The sequence below is a fragment of the Natator depressus genome, chromosome 2 (genome assembly GCF_965152275.1).
Source record: "Natator depressus isolate rNatDep1 chromosome 2, rNatDep2.hap1, whole genome shotgun sequence".
Classification (NCBI taxonomy): domain Eukaryota; kingdom Metazoa; phylum Chordata; order Testudines; family Cheloniidae; genus Natator; species Natator depressus.
In genome coordinates this window covers 263,160,850-263,175,581 of record NC_134235.1, presented here as the reverse complement: position 1 = coordinate 263,175,581, position 14,732 = coordinate 263,160,850, and the positions used below count along the sequence as shown (strand labels likewise).

General features: G+C 49.5%; 1 protein-coding gene across 1 annotated transcript in view; it reads right to left on the bottom strand.

The window, feature by feature from the left end:
• Positions 1 to 14,732, bottom strand: part of LOC141981962 (GTPase IMAP family member 2-like) — a 50,889-nt gene that overhangs the window by 30,387 nt on the left and 5,770 nt on the right. The gene's annotated exons all lie outside the window — the stretch shown is intronic.

The window sequence follows — 14,732 nt, the reverse complement described above, 5'->3', positions numbered from 1 at the left end:
GAGCAACACTTTGCATTTATCAACAGTGAATTTTACTCACTGCCTGTTCCTAGAACTTCTTTAGGTCTCTCTCAAGTTCCTTACAGCCCCCTCTGATCCTGTTTAATCTAAATACCTTGTTGTCAGCTGCAGATTTTGCTCCCTCCCTGCTCACCCCTCCCACCAAGCAGATCATTAATAAATATCTTAAACAACACAGGACCTAGCATGGAACCTTCTGCCATGACGGAAGTTGGCCTTTGGTCCAGCATGGATTGGGAGTGTGGACTCTGCGCACTAGCCCCTCTGGAGGCTGCACTGTGCTGTTTACACAGCGATTGTTACCTGCACTTGCTGGCGTCAAGCTAAATCAGCCATAAAAATGTTGGCATACTGTGGGGCCATGCGGGTACCCATAGCAGTGCCGCTGATCTGAAGGTATACATTGTCCCCAAATGTAAAATAGTTATGGGTAAGGACAAAGTCACAAAGTTCAGCCACCAGGTTAGCCGTGACATTTTCGGGGATAGTGTTCTTGACGGCTTGTAGTCCATCTTTGTGTGGAATGTTGGTGTAGAGGGCTTCTACATCCACAGTGGCCAGGATGGTGTTATCAGGAAGATCACCGATGGATTGTAGTTTCCTCAGGAAGTCAGTGGTGTCTCGAAGGTAGCTGGGAGTGCTGGTAGCTTAGGGCCTGAGGAGGGAGTCTACATAGCCAGACAATCCTGCTGTCAGGGTGCCAATGCCTGAGATGATGGGGCGCCCAGGATTTCCAGGTTTATGGATCTTGGGTAGTAGATAGAATATCCCAGGTCAGGGTTCCAGGGGTGTGTCTGTGCGGATTTGATCTTGTGCTTTTTCAGGGAATTTCTTGAGCAAATGCTGTAGTTGCTTTTGGTAACTCTCAGTGGGATCAGAGGGTAATGGCTTGTAGAAAGTGGTGTTGGAGAGCTGCCGAGCAGCCTCTTGTTCATATTCCGACCTATTCATGATGACAACAGCACCTCCTTTGTCAGCCTTTTTGATTATGATGTCAGAGTTGTTTCTGAGGCTGTGGATAGCATTGTGTTCTGCACGGCTGAGGTTGTGGGGCAAGTGATGCTGCTTTTCCACAATTTCAGCCCGTGCACGTCGGCGGAAGCACTCTATGTAGAAGTCCAGTCTGCTGTCTCGACCTTCAGGAGGAGTCCACCTAGAATCCTCCTTTTTGTAGTGTTGGTAGGGAGGTATCTGTGGATTAGTATGTTGTTCAGAGGTGTGTTGGAAATATTCCTTGAGTCGAAGACGTCTAAAATAGGATTCTAAGTCACCACAGAACTGTATCATGTTAGCATAAACTGATTTATGCTGGAAGTGGCCCACCTTGATTGTCATGCACAGTGTGGGGAGAGTGGTCAGTTTGGATGAGCTATTGCCAGCAGGAGAGTGAGTTTGTGTGGGGGTGTGTGTGAGAAAACCTAGATTTGTGCTGGAAATGGCCCACCTTGATTATCATGCACATTGTAGGGGGAGTGGTCACTTTGGATGAGCTATTACCAGCAGGAGAGTGCGTTTGTGTGTGTATGGGGGTGGGGGAGTGAGAAAACCTGGATTTGTGCTGGAAATGGCCCACTTTGATTTTCATGCAGGTTGTAAGGAGAGTGGTCACTTTGGATATGCTATTACGAGCAGGAGAGTGAGTTTGTGTGTGTGGTTTTTGGAGGGGGGTGAGGGGGTGAGAGAACCTGGATTTCTGCAGGAAATGGCCCACCTTGATTATCATACACATTGTGAAGACAGTGGTCACTTTTGATGGGCTATTACCAGCAAGAGAGTGAGTTTGTCTGTGGGGGGGCGGAGGGTGAGAAAACCTGGATTTGTGCTGGAAATGGCCCAACTTGATGATCACTTTAGATAAGCTATTACCAGCAGGAGAGTGGGGTGGGAGGAGGTATTGTTTCATGGTGTCTGTGTATATAATGTCTTCTGCAATTTTCACAGTATGCATCATATGAAATGAGCTGTAGCTCACGAAAGCTCATGCTCAAATAAATTGGTTAGTCTCTAAGGTGCCACAAGTCCTCCTTTTCTTTTTGCGAATACAGACTAACACGGCTGTTACTCTGAAATTCTCCCAGGAGTAAGTCTTCTTGATGAGCCATTAACACCTGTCTGGCCAGTGATGGCTGCTCCTTTGTCATAGAATCATAGAATATCAGGGTTGGAAGGGACCCCAGAAGGTCATCTAGTCCAACCCCCTGCTCGAAGCAGGACCAATTCCCAGTTAAATCATCCCAGCCAGGGCTTTATCAAGCCTGACCTTAAAAACCTCTAAGGAAGGAGATTCTACCACCTCCCGAGGTAACGCATTCCAGTGTTTCACCACCCTCTTAGTGAAAAAGTTTTTCCTAATATCCAATCTAAAGCTCCCCCATTGCAACTTGAGACCATTACTCCTCGTTCTGTCATCTGCTACCATTGAGAACAGTCTAGAGCCATCCTCTTTGGAACCCCCTTTCAGGTAATTGAAAACAGCTATCAAATCCCCCCTCATGCTTCTCTTCCGCAGACTAAACAATCCCAGTTCCCTCAGCCTCTCCTCATAAGTCATGTGTTCCAGTCCCCTAATCATTTTTGTTGCCCTCCGCTGGACTCTTTCCAATTTTTCCACAGCCGCCTTGTAGTGTGGGGCCCAAAACTGGACACAGTACTCCAGATGAGGCCTCACCAATGTCGAATAGAGGGGAACGATCACATCCCTCGATCTGCTGGCTATGCCCCTACTTATACATCCAAAAATGCCATTGGCTTTCTTGGCAACAAGGGCACACTGCTGACTCATATCCAGCTTCTCATCCACTGTCACCCCTAGGTCCTTTTCCGCAGAACTGCTGCCTAGCCATTCAGTCCCTAGTCTGTAGCGGTGCATTGGGTTCTTCCGTCCTAAGTGCAGGACTTGTGCACTTGTCCTTGTTGAACCTCATCAGATTTCTTTTGGCCCAATCCTCTAATTTGTCTAGGGCCCTCTGGATCCTATCCCTACCCTCCAGTGTATCTACCTCTCCGCCCAGTTTAGTGTCATCTGCAAACTTGCTGAGGGTGCAATCCACACCATCCTCCAGATCATTTATGAAGATATTGAACAAAACCGGCCCCAGGACCGACCCCTGGGGCACTCCACTTGATACCGGCTGCCAACTAGACATGGAGCAATTGATCACTACCCGTTGAGCCCGACAATCTAGCCAGCTTTCTATCCACCTTATAGTCCATTCATCCAGCCCATACTTCTTTAACTTGCTGGCAAGAATATTGTGGGAGACCGTGTCAAAAGCTTTGCTACAGTCAAGGAACAACACATCCACTGCTTTCCCCTCATCCACAGAGCCAGTTAAGTTGTCATAGAAGGCAATTAGATTAGTCAGGCATGACTTGCCCTTGGTGAATCCATGCTGACTGTTCCTGATCACTTTCTTCTCCTCTAAGTGCTTCACAATTGATTCCTTGAGGACCTGCTCCATGATTTTTCCTGGGACTGAGGTGAGGCTGACTGGCCTGTAGTTCCCAGGATCCTCCTTCTTCCCTTTTTTAAAGATGGGCACTACATTAGCCTTTTTCCAGTCATCCGGGACTTCCCCCGATCGCCATGAGTTTTCAAAGATAATGGCCAATGGCTCTGCAATCACATCTGCCAACTTCTTTATCACTCTCGGGTGCAGCACATCCGGCCCCATGGACTTGTGCACGTCCAGCTTTTCTAAATAGTCCCGAACCACTTCTTTCTCCACAGAGGGCTGGTCACTTCCTCCCCATGTTGTGTTGCCCAGTGCAGTAGTCTGGGAGCTGATCTTGTTCGTGAAGACAGGCAAAAAAAGCATTGAGTACATTAGCTTTTTCCACATCCTCTGTCACACTTCTAAACTTAATCCAGAGACACTCAGGTTTTTCTGAAGTTTCATACTTGAGCTCTGAGCAGTCATACTGCTCCCTTACATACAGTGCAACTCCCCACCTTTTCTGCCCTGCCTGTCCTTCCTGAACAGTTTATATCCATCCATGACAGTACTCCAGTCATGTGAGTTATCCCACCAAGTCTCTGTTATTCCAATCACATCATCCCTATGTCTCTTGGGAAAGGCCAGCTGTGGGCATCTCCCAGCCTCGCAACGTATTTCAGTAGCACATATCGCAATACTTCATAACATCACCTACAATGATCATAGATACAATCCAACAAGATCTTAAAATGTTCAACATATCAACACTTTTTTTAAAAGGGTACCCCGAGCATCACAGCTAAATGTCAGGTAGAGGATGGTGCTGCTGGCTGGGAGAGCAGCCTGAGCCAGAAGCCTCCAGCTAGCAGGAGAGCAGGACAACAGGAGAGCAGAGTTGCAGCAGAAGTGGTGGAGCTGTACACTATGCCCTGGAGGTTGCTAAGAGCTGGGCAGGGAAGACGTTCCCAGAACCCCCGGCCAAGCTACATGTCCGATGAGGACTGCTACCAGTCCTACTGCACCATCTGCTGCGGAGTTGTAGGAGAGCAGGAGAAGAGAGTTGCAGCGGAAGCGGTGGAGCCATACACCATGGACGAGGACGGCTAGCAATCCTACTGCACCGTCTGCTGCGAAGGCACCCAGGAGCTGCTGCTGTGTAGCAATGCTAGCTGTTGCAGGTGCTTCTGTGTCGAATGCTTGGAGATCCTGGTTGGGCAAGGTACCTCGGCCAAGGCAAAAGAGCAAAAGCACTGGAGCTGTTACATGTGTTAACCACAGAAGTGCTATGGGGTGTTACAGCACTGACCGGACTGGAATGTACGGCTGCAAGACTTCTTCACCAGCGACAAAGGACAGGAATATGATGCATCTAAAATCTAAAAAGGCCCGCACATTTCCCAGAGTCACTACCCTTGATAACAGAATGTCAATGATTGCATTGGCTACTTGGATCACAGCAGCCCCCACAGTAGACTTGCCCACAACAGCAGCGGTGACGGTGAGCTGAGCGGGCTCCATGCTTGCCATGGTATGGCGTCTGCACGGGTAACCCAGGAAAAAAGGCGTGAAACGATTGTCTGCCGTTGCTTTCACGGAGGGAGGGGCGACTGATGACATGTACCCAAAACCACCTGCGACAATGTTTTTGCCCCATCAGGCATTGGGAGCTTAACCCAGAATTCCAATGGGCGGCAGAGACTGCGGGAACTGGGATAGATACCCACAGTGCAACGCTCTGAAAGTTGATGCTAGCCACGGTAGTGAGGACACACTCCGCCGACTTAATGCGCTTAGTGTGGACATAAGCAATCAACTATATAAAATCGAATTCTAAAAATCAACTTCTATAAAAAGGACCTAATTTCGTAGTGTAGACATACCCTAAGAGTGGTGGTTCTCACTCTTTCTCAATCTGTTCTCAGATTGCCATCAATCACCTTTATGCATCTTCCAAACCTTTGGCTTCCTCTTGGAGGAAAAGACAATGAGAGTCAATAGGCCCATCCCAACAAGGAGCCTTAATTAAGCTACAGCTTTAACAGGGTAGAAAATATAAATTTAAACTAGTTTGGAATAACTTGCTGTGAGGTTCAGAAAAGCGAAGGTCAAATGGGGCAAACTGCCTATTCCCCAAGAAATCCAAACCGCCTGGCCATCACCCCAAACTGTACATTTGTCTTATAAATGAGTTCTAGGGCTCTCAATGTCAATGATCGGTCTTGTTCTGCTGAGGAAATGCCTCATCCTGTGATATGCCTTGGAACAGGTGAAGAGAAAGCTCTTAGACATGGTCAATGGCCAGACTATGTCCGCTGAATGCAGGGTTTAGAGGAACTGTCAGGGGTTTCGGCTTGTCAGCATAGAGAGGACTAAGGAAGTTGCCCCAAGGAACTCTGGGATACATCCAGAAGACTTCTGGGACCTGTGTCAAGCTGGGGCCATGTGCACACAGGACAGCAATAGGGCTCGGACCTTAGGTCTCAGCTTAACACCCTCCAGACCCTGCAGGGCCCTGGGACTCTAGGCTCAAGCTCTTGGTTAACACAATTGGTGTGTGGACGCAATGGGGGTTAGGGTTGAGCCTCACATTGCCATGTGGACAGACCCAGCGAGATTGGAACCATAATGTTAAGCAATTACTTGTGATATTTTAAGCTTGTCCATTTCATGTTACAGCGTTCAGACAGCAGGGACCACGCTCCTAGAGGTGCCTTAGAGACAAGTGCACTCTTCCTCCTGGAGGAAATACTGGAAATGTGATGACGGGGTTAGGTGCTAAGAAACTGATGATTGATGATAGGTGTCTGTAATAAGAAATTTGGTGATTTGCGTGTTCCTCAGTATAACGGCTGAGCCCCACTTCTCCAAACACTGCTAACCACTGCTTGCCGGACGGTATTGGTGTGTCCAGTACATGCCTAGAACCAGGTCCGGATTTCCAGTCAGGCACAGTAGGGACCTGCCTGGGGCGCCGGTGTTCTACTGGCACCTGAAAGTTAAATGTGGGTTAAAAGTTTCATTTTTTACAGAAAACACAAAAGTCAGCTGGGGGTGGGGGGAGCGCTGAAGATGCTGGGCCTAGGGGTGCGTAAGGTATAAATCCAGCCCTGCCTAGAAGACTGGTTGTGTCTATACTTGCTTGGCGAAGTGCTGCGGCTCCTGGTTTTAGATGTCAGCCCCCTGGGTTCAATCCTTGCTGATGATTCCCCCCAGGGGGACGTTGTACAAGGAAAGAGACAACGGGAAGCCAAGTTCTGCTCTGCTGTGTGTGTGGCCACTTGTGCCGGCAGAAGCTCACCCTGAAGTTACGGAGCTTCTTGTTTTGTCTTTGTCTCCTGTCTGTATTATTGCTGTTACGTGAAACAACCCAAGATCCAGCAGTGGAGCAAGATACAATCTGTGAATAACGCCTCTGTCTTTCCCACTGTTAGTATCGTAACAGCAGCCTGGATAAACAATGACAACTAACGCCACATCATGAATTGGGGAAGCGAAAGGACACACGATGGCGCCAAATCCCAGAAGTGGGTGAGCAGCCGCCCACAACACAAAGTTTTGTGGTTTTTCTGCCTTCCCCTCCATGGGGAGAGATGGTTCTGGAGAGGTTTGCCTGTAGTCCCAGCCCTTAGAGGTGCGAAAGGCCTGTCCAACCGCCTGCCCATCTCCAGAGCAGGCTGCTCCCTGCAGCACAGAGTGACCTGGAAACACTGTACCAGAGCCCAGCTAATATTCTATTGCCCAGCAAACCGAACCGAGTCCAGCCCTGTGGCCCTTGCAGGGGAGAACATGGAGGGAGAGCACAAGACTCAAACTTGGGCAGTGTGTTCCCTTTTGCTCTCCCATTTTACCCAGCGTTCCTCCTCCCCCTGTGGCTGCTGAAGGTGCTCTCTGGCTCTGGCTCTGGGAGCATGTTGCCGGCAGTAGCTGGGGTCGGTGGGTTTGATGGCATCTGTTTTGTGTTTCAGTGGCTGGGTGGCACCATCACCTCTCTGGCTGCTCCTCGCTCCCTCCCTCTGTCCCATACGAGGAGAGGGGGGTACAGCTGGGTCATTGCCTGCCACACACCCTGTGCTGAGGAGGGACCTGCAGAAAGGCCATGGGAGCCAGGGAGCCCCAGGTACGCTGTCAGCCTGATGCTGTCAGAGCTGCAGTGCTAAGGACTGCTGTTAGCCGCTCCCCCCTGTAAAACACCCCATCCCCATCCCCTGACCGCCCCTCCCCCCAACACACCCTGCCCAGGCTGAACAGTGAGCATGTCCCTTGCCCAGGCACCGAGTGAGGGCTCTAGCCCCTCTGAGATCTGGGGACAGGCCTAGTTTTTATGGCTCAGTTCTGCCTCTTGCAAGCAGGGTCCCAGGTGCTTTGAGTCTCCAGAGGTGCCGTGTTGTGACGGGACCATGTGGCTACATACATGAGACTGGCATCACCACCCGGCAGCCAGCGCTAGGGCACCAGGCTGGTGTGTCACACCCCCACGTGAGGACACAGTGTGAGCCCAGGCGCATGCTGCAGCCCCCACACTGGGGCAGTGACAGGACACGGAGACTCAGAGCTGCCGTGTGAGTATTAGTCCCCCAGGACGGACCCCGCACCAGGAGGGGCTGCACCAGCAATAGCCCCACTGTGATGTCACAGGCAGGGGGTGCAGCGCACACAGCTGCCGGTTCTGCCCTTGTCAGCTCCCCGTCCAGATCCTCCAAACCAGGCTGGTCCCGCAAACCTGGGAGCAGGTGTCGCCTGCGTGGGCAGGTGAGTGAATGAGCCAGTGCCTGGGGGGGGGTGAGACGGGGGGGGCAGCAGGAGTAAAACCCCGTTATAAATAACCCCAGTCTGAGGCCCCAAAGCTTCAGCAACCTCCCTTCAATACACTGCACAGGGGAACTCTGGGGAAATCCTGGAGCCCCGGCAGACCCAGGCAGGGGCCAGGAAGGCTCAGGAGGATGGAGGCGGAGCTGTGAGCAGGCTGCCTGGGCAATCTGGGGCAGAGTGAAAGGCCGCCATTGCTGTGCGGTGCCTAACCCCTATTGACTTTCTATGGGAGGTAGGAGCCTAGTGGCCCCTTGTGCCTCTGCAAATCTCCCTTTCTGCCTTTTGCCTCTGCAGGTGGATGTTCCCCTTCCCCGGTGAGGGTGCCCCATTTGGGGGTCAGCAGTGGAGAATAGGTCAAGGATAGGTCAGGGTTAGCTAAGCCTGGACTAATATTCACATTAGCCCGAGTCTAGATGCAGGCCAACACCTCCTGCCTTGATTTCACTCGTCCATTCTGACTCCAGGTTCCCTGAAGCTTGACCTGGACCAGTGAAATCGAGGTACCAGGTGTTCACCTGTGTCTAGATTAGGGAAAAGCTCGTGTTCGATGGGGATTCGGTAACATGTGTGCCCCAGGGCTCAGCCCAGGCTGAACCACAATCACCTGTGTGCTGGAGCCGGGCGTGTGGAGATCCTGGACTAGTGTTACACGTGTGTTAGCTGCCTCATGCTAATGGCTCTCAGCTGAGAGCAGCCCCCTGTCCCCCAGGTTCCCAACCGACTCTGGGAAATGAGATCAGACATTAGGTGACTGGCTCTTGACTGAGATTGCAGGATACGGGACAGGAACGGAGCATTAGCAAGAACCCCAAAGGCACCTTTCATGCAAAGGCAAAACTGAGCTTTTGGAACCCTGGTGGTTCAGACACGTGTTCACAGCCCCAAAGTATCCCCGCCCTCCAAAAGGGAGCTGGATTATCTGTATATGTATAGTCCTGGGGTTGGGAGATTGCTCCCCAAATGGCCAGCCAATGTGCAGGATCCCCCTGGACCCTTATAGAATCATAGAATAGAATCATAGAATATCAGGGTTGGAAGGGACCTCAGGAGGTCATCTAGTCCAACCCCCTGCTCAAAGCAGGACCAATCCCCAACTAAATCATCCCAGCCAGGGCTTTGTCAAGCCTGACCTTAAAAACTTCTAAGGAAGGAGATTCCACCACCTCCCTAGGTAACGCATTCCAGTGTTTCACCACCCTCCTAGTGAAAAAGTTTTTCCTAATATCCAACCTAAACCTCCCCCACTGCAACTTGAGATCATTACTCCTTGTTCTGTCATAAGCTATCACTAAGAACAGTCTAGATCCATCCTCTTGGGAACCCCCTTTCAGGTAATTGAAAACAGCTATCAAATCCCCCCTCATTCTTCTCTTCCGCAGACTAAACAATCCCAGTTCCCTCAGTCTCTCCTCATAAGTCATGTGTTCCAGTCCCCTAATCATTTTTGTTGCCCTCTGCTGGACTCTTTCCAACTTCTCCACATCCTTCTTATAGTGTGGGGCCCAAAACTGGATACAGTACTCCAGATGAGGCCTCACCAATGTCGAATAGAGGGGAACGATCACGTCCCTCGATCTGCTGGCAATGCCCCTACTTACACAACCCAAAATGCCATTGGCCTTCTTGGCAACAAGGGCACACTGTTGACTCATATCCAGCTTCTTGTCCACTGTAACCCCTTGGTCCTTTTCTGAAGAACTGCTGCCTAGCCATTCGGTCCCTAGTCTGTAGCGGTGCACGGGATTCTTCCGTCCTAAGTGCAGGACTCTGCACTTGTCCTTGTTGAACCTCATCAGATTTCTTTTGGCCCAATCCTCTAATTTGTCTAGGGTCCTGTGTAATCTATCCCTACCCTCCAGTGTATCTACCTCTCCGCCCAGTTTAGTATCATCTGCAAACTTGCTGAGGGTGCAATCCACACCATCCTCCAGATCATTTATGAAGATATTGAACAAAACTGGCCCGAGGACCAACCCTTGCCAGGCCTTGAGTTACCAAAATTCCAGAAACATGATTAAGCCCACACAGAGGGGACACTGGAGAGAAAGAAAAGCCAATGACTGATTTCATGGGCGTGAGTCAAAGGACGCTATGGTAATGAACAAACTAACCTCAAACTACACTATCTGAACAGAGGGCATGGTATCATAGGGATACTTGTAAATACCCATCTGTGATAAAAAATTTTCATGTTGGGTGTCTTCGGAAGGCTCATGATGCACAGAGCATTGTTGTTGTAGTAATGTTATAAGTTGTAATTTCATGTTTATAGTTATGAGGCTGAAAATGTGTCCTCATGGCTTAAAACAAGCCCAGGCAAAACTCTCCAGGACCAAAGGGGCAGTTCACATCTCATCAGGGCATGTATGGGACAAACCCAGCCCAGCCTCATAGGAACAAAGGACACTGGCCTAGGCAGCAATAAAGGATGTGTTGGACTGTCCAGTGAGTCACCCCCCTTCCCTTGGTCAGTCAGGGACTACGATGAGATAATGTTTACCTGACCCTGAAGCAGGAGTGGGGGACAAAGCTAAGAGGGAAGTAAGAACATGATAAAAGGGAGAGATGTTTGTCATGCTCTTCCACTCTCTTCCACCTCCATCTACAGACGTCACCACCAAGTGACAGAAGCGCTGATCAAAGGGGAGAGCCTGGCTGAAGGGCAACCAGCCAGCCTGTGGTGAGAAGCATCTAAGTTTGTAAGGACACTGAAAGTGTTAAGATCAGCTTAGAATGTGTTTTGCTTTTATTTCATTGACCAAATCTGACTTGTTATGCTTTGACTTATAATCACTTAAAAGCTATCTTTTGTAGTTAATAAATTAGTTTGTTTATTCTATCTGAAGCAGTGCGTTTGGTTTGAAGCATGTCAGAGGCTCCCCTTGGGATAACAAGCCTGGTACATATCAATTTCTTTGTTAAATTGACAAACTCATATAAGTTTGCAGCGTCCAGTGGGCATAACTGGAGACTGCAAGATGGAGGTTCCGAGGGTTGTGTCTGGGACACTTGATACCAGTCAGCTCTGTGTTCTTGGGGAACCAGGGCACAGTATCCAGCCTGTCTGACTCATGAAGGACACCCCCACACCCCAGGCTCTGCTTGAACCAAAACCAATCAGAAGAAAGACTTACAGAAAGCAACGAAAAGGCCGTGGGAGACAAACCTAAACCCCTATTTATGACACCCCTCCTGACAAGGGTGACAGGATTAAGGCAACTCCCCAAGCCTCATCTGCATCAAAGATGGGACAGGGAGGCATCTCCATTAGCATACGAATGGAGAACAGAGATTCCAAGGCAAGAACCACACTGAACTCTGGGACCAGAAAAGCAGGGAAGCAATGCATCATGGGGGATCTCTTCTCCAGATGTCAGTGAACCCACGCCTGCACACACCCAACTCAGCAGTTATCAGACCAATTCTAGTAATGAATCCTTGACAGATATCCAAAATACTGAAGCTGCCTAATTGCATTGTGAGCTCCCTTGAAGGAACACCACCCATAGCCAGGAATGATCAGTTCCTATTGTCTAGCCTAAAGAAAACCCTTGAGTCATCAGTTTACCCATAAACAAATCTAGTGTTCTCCCTTGAACCACTGTTGTTTCCATACAAAAACCCCCTACCTACGCTCAAGTAAGTGTTCTGATGCCTGGATCCAAACTCCGCATCAGTTCCACTTGGACTTCATCTTCTCCTGACTGATCGTGCTGGGGGCTCTGCCTGTCTCCAGTACTCAGGACCCCGAGCTACCACCATCACCGGGAACCCCAACCAGTTCAAGCTTCATGGAGTGGTGAGACCCCAGCTCTCTCTCTCTCTCTCTCTCTCTGTTTTCTTTTCTACCTCAGGTATAACTTTTAACCCTGACTTGTTTGATCAGGTATAGTTTTCTATATATGACTTCTGTAATCTTTAACAATGTAACTGTCATGTTTATTTAGGCTCTCCATGTGTGGTTATCACTATTATTCAATAAATAACGTTTATGGTTAAGCTGGTTGCTTCCCCCCGCCCCGCCCGAACTTTACTCTCTTGTGTTTTTGGCTTCCCCATTTACTCTGCAGCAACACTTCTTTTACCTAAGCTAAAGATCCCTGTAGTGCTCCAAAATCCTGTGAGGTTTGCTCATCGAGTGGGTTACGACCAGAACAATTGTAACATGAAAGTGGGGATAGGGACGTGATGAACCTGTGACATACGAGGGTGGCAGCTTGAAAGTGCTGCTTGACCCAGTCTGCTGAGCCCAGGGACATATAAGGGGTCAGCTTGAGAGAGCTGATTGACCCGGTCCACTCAGACTCGCTTTGTGTGTGTGTGTATGTGTTCATCTGATTCTGGAGCTGGAGGAACCCAGCCCTGGGGAACCTCGGTCCTGCAGGATAGCTCCATTGGGAGGGGACTTGCAGAAGGTAGAAGTAGAGCTCCATGTGAAAACACAAGTGACACAAGCAGTACATTGATAGAATTACAAAACCCCTCCCCCCTCCCAAAGAGTAACCCTCATAAATGAGTGTACCCCAAAGTAATGGGAAATCTGGTAACACCTCCCTGGTGGGGGGAAGCTCTCAGCTGACATAAAGTGGCATAGATAGCTCCTGTATCATCTGTCCCATCCTCCCACAGGAAGGGCTGAGGCAGGAGGTGGTGTTTTGAGGGTAGAGCAGATGCCCTCCACTGTTCTCACTGATGCACAGTTCCATAAGGATCAGATCTGGATGGTGTAAATTATAGCAGCCCTAGGCTTGGGGCAGCTTGAGACTCAGGAAGATGTAACTAGCTCCTCCATGGCCTCCTTCTGTGCTACATCCATCTTGGCACAGAACAGCATGAGTCAGTTCCCAGCTGACTGGCAAAGAGGCAGGAGGTCCCTTTCTGAAGGCACAGAGCACAGCCCTGCAGGCAAGCACTGGTTTCCTGACCAAGGGCGACTGCAGAGTAATCCTCAGCACTGCAGGTAACTAACTGAGCGAGCCCTAGAGACATTGTGGGGCTCGCCCTCACCGGCTTGCAGCTGCCCAGCCCGGAGGAGCCTGGGAATGCAGCAAGGTGCTGTCTGGACCCCCGGGGGAATCTTGCGGGTAACAAACTGCCTAGTATATTGGACTAGGGGGCTCTGCCCCAATGTGAATGAACTAACAGAATGGTAGGAAGTAGCCCAAGGCAGCGGATTCTGACTCCCTGCTGGGAGGAACACCAACCCCCTGTTCAGGGGCTGACATGCACATGGCCCTGGGCTGAGGCTCGGTGGAGAGGAAGGGCTTGAGTCCCCCTACCCATCTCTCAGCCTTAAAGACTGAGGCCACTCAGCCACTGGGGGTGGGGGGCTGAGAGGAGGGTTGCCAGCTGTCCTGGACCGGACACCATTGCCGCAAAATGGCGTCCGCTTCAGGGGAGTTGGCAACCGTAGCTGAAAGCCAGGCAATCAAACCAGATGGCTGGCTAGCCATCCAAGCCCTGCCCCGTTACACTCTCATCAATCAATATTCCCTTTAAAAACGCCAAGAGAATGGAGCCTGCTTTTGCATCATTTCCTAAAAAGCCACAAATTCAGGCTCTAATGGAGCAAGTGGGCAACTGAGTTGCGTTGGGTGCTGTACAAAAACAAAGAGATGATTGCCACAGTGTTTAGATCCAGTTTACCCCAGAGAGCACAGGCCCTTGGTTCGGTATCTAGCTGTGTATGTGGTTAATGTCTAATCTCAGTCGTTCCTGCGTAATTGCAGCTCTGTGTTTGCATATGGAATTCTCCCCTCTGCTTCTGAAAATTTGGCTTTAGTTGTCTGAATGCAGACTTTGGCTTCAGAGATCCCTCCAGTTTTTACACTGTACTTCCAGGATGCTGCTGTTCTGCCAAAACTACTAGGATTCACCTGGTTTTTTTTCTTTTCCTGTCAATAAAATAGTTTAGAAATGTCTGCAAAATTATAGTGACAAACTGATGTTGCCTCCCTAAAAGGATGCACCGCATGCCTCCCACATGTTGCAGTTTGTATGTTTTCTGTATGGGGAAATCTGGCACATTTTTAGTACATCCCAATTCTTCACCATATTCTTTTGTTTGTATGTTGTATCCCAACCCCTTGTCTTCATTTCTGGTTGTGTCTTTATACTGTAAGCCCTTGTGGGCAGGGAGTGTGTCTTTTCTGTGGTTGAACACTGCTCAGAATGATGGGGTTCAACTGGAGCCTTCACATGCTACCAAAATAATAATACATATAGAGAGATGATTATTATTAATCGTTAATGGCTACAATGTGTCATCAAAGAAAAATATCACAGCCCAAGATTTCTGACCTTTACTTTTGTCAGAGCATCAAAAGGTTTTTATATAGATAGATACACACACAAATATTGTATAGATCTCTGATGAATCTGGTTGTGCATTTTTCTTTGTTTCTCACACACATACATCTTCCTGGGTACAGTCCTGTATTTACTCACTTAAAATGGCACATATTT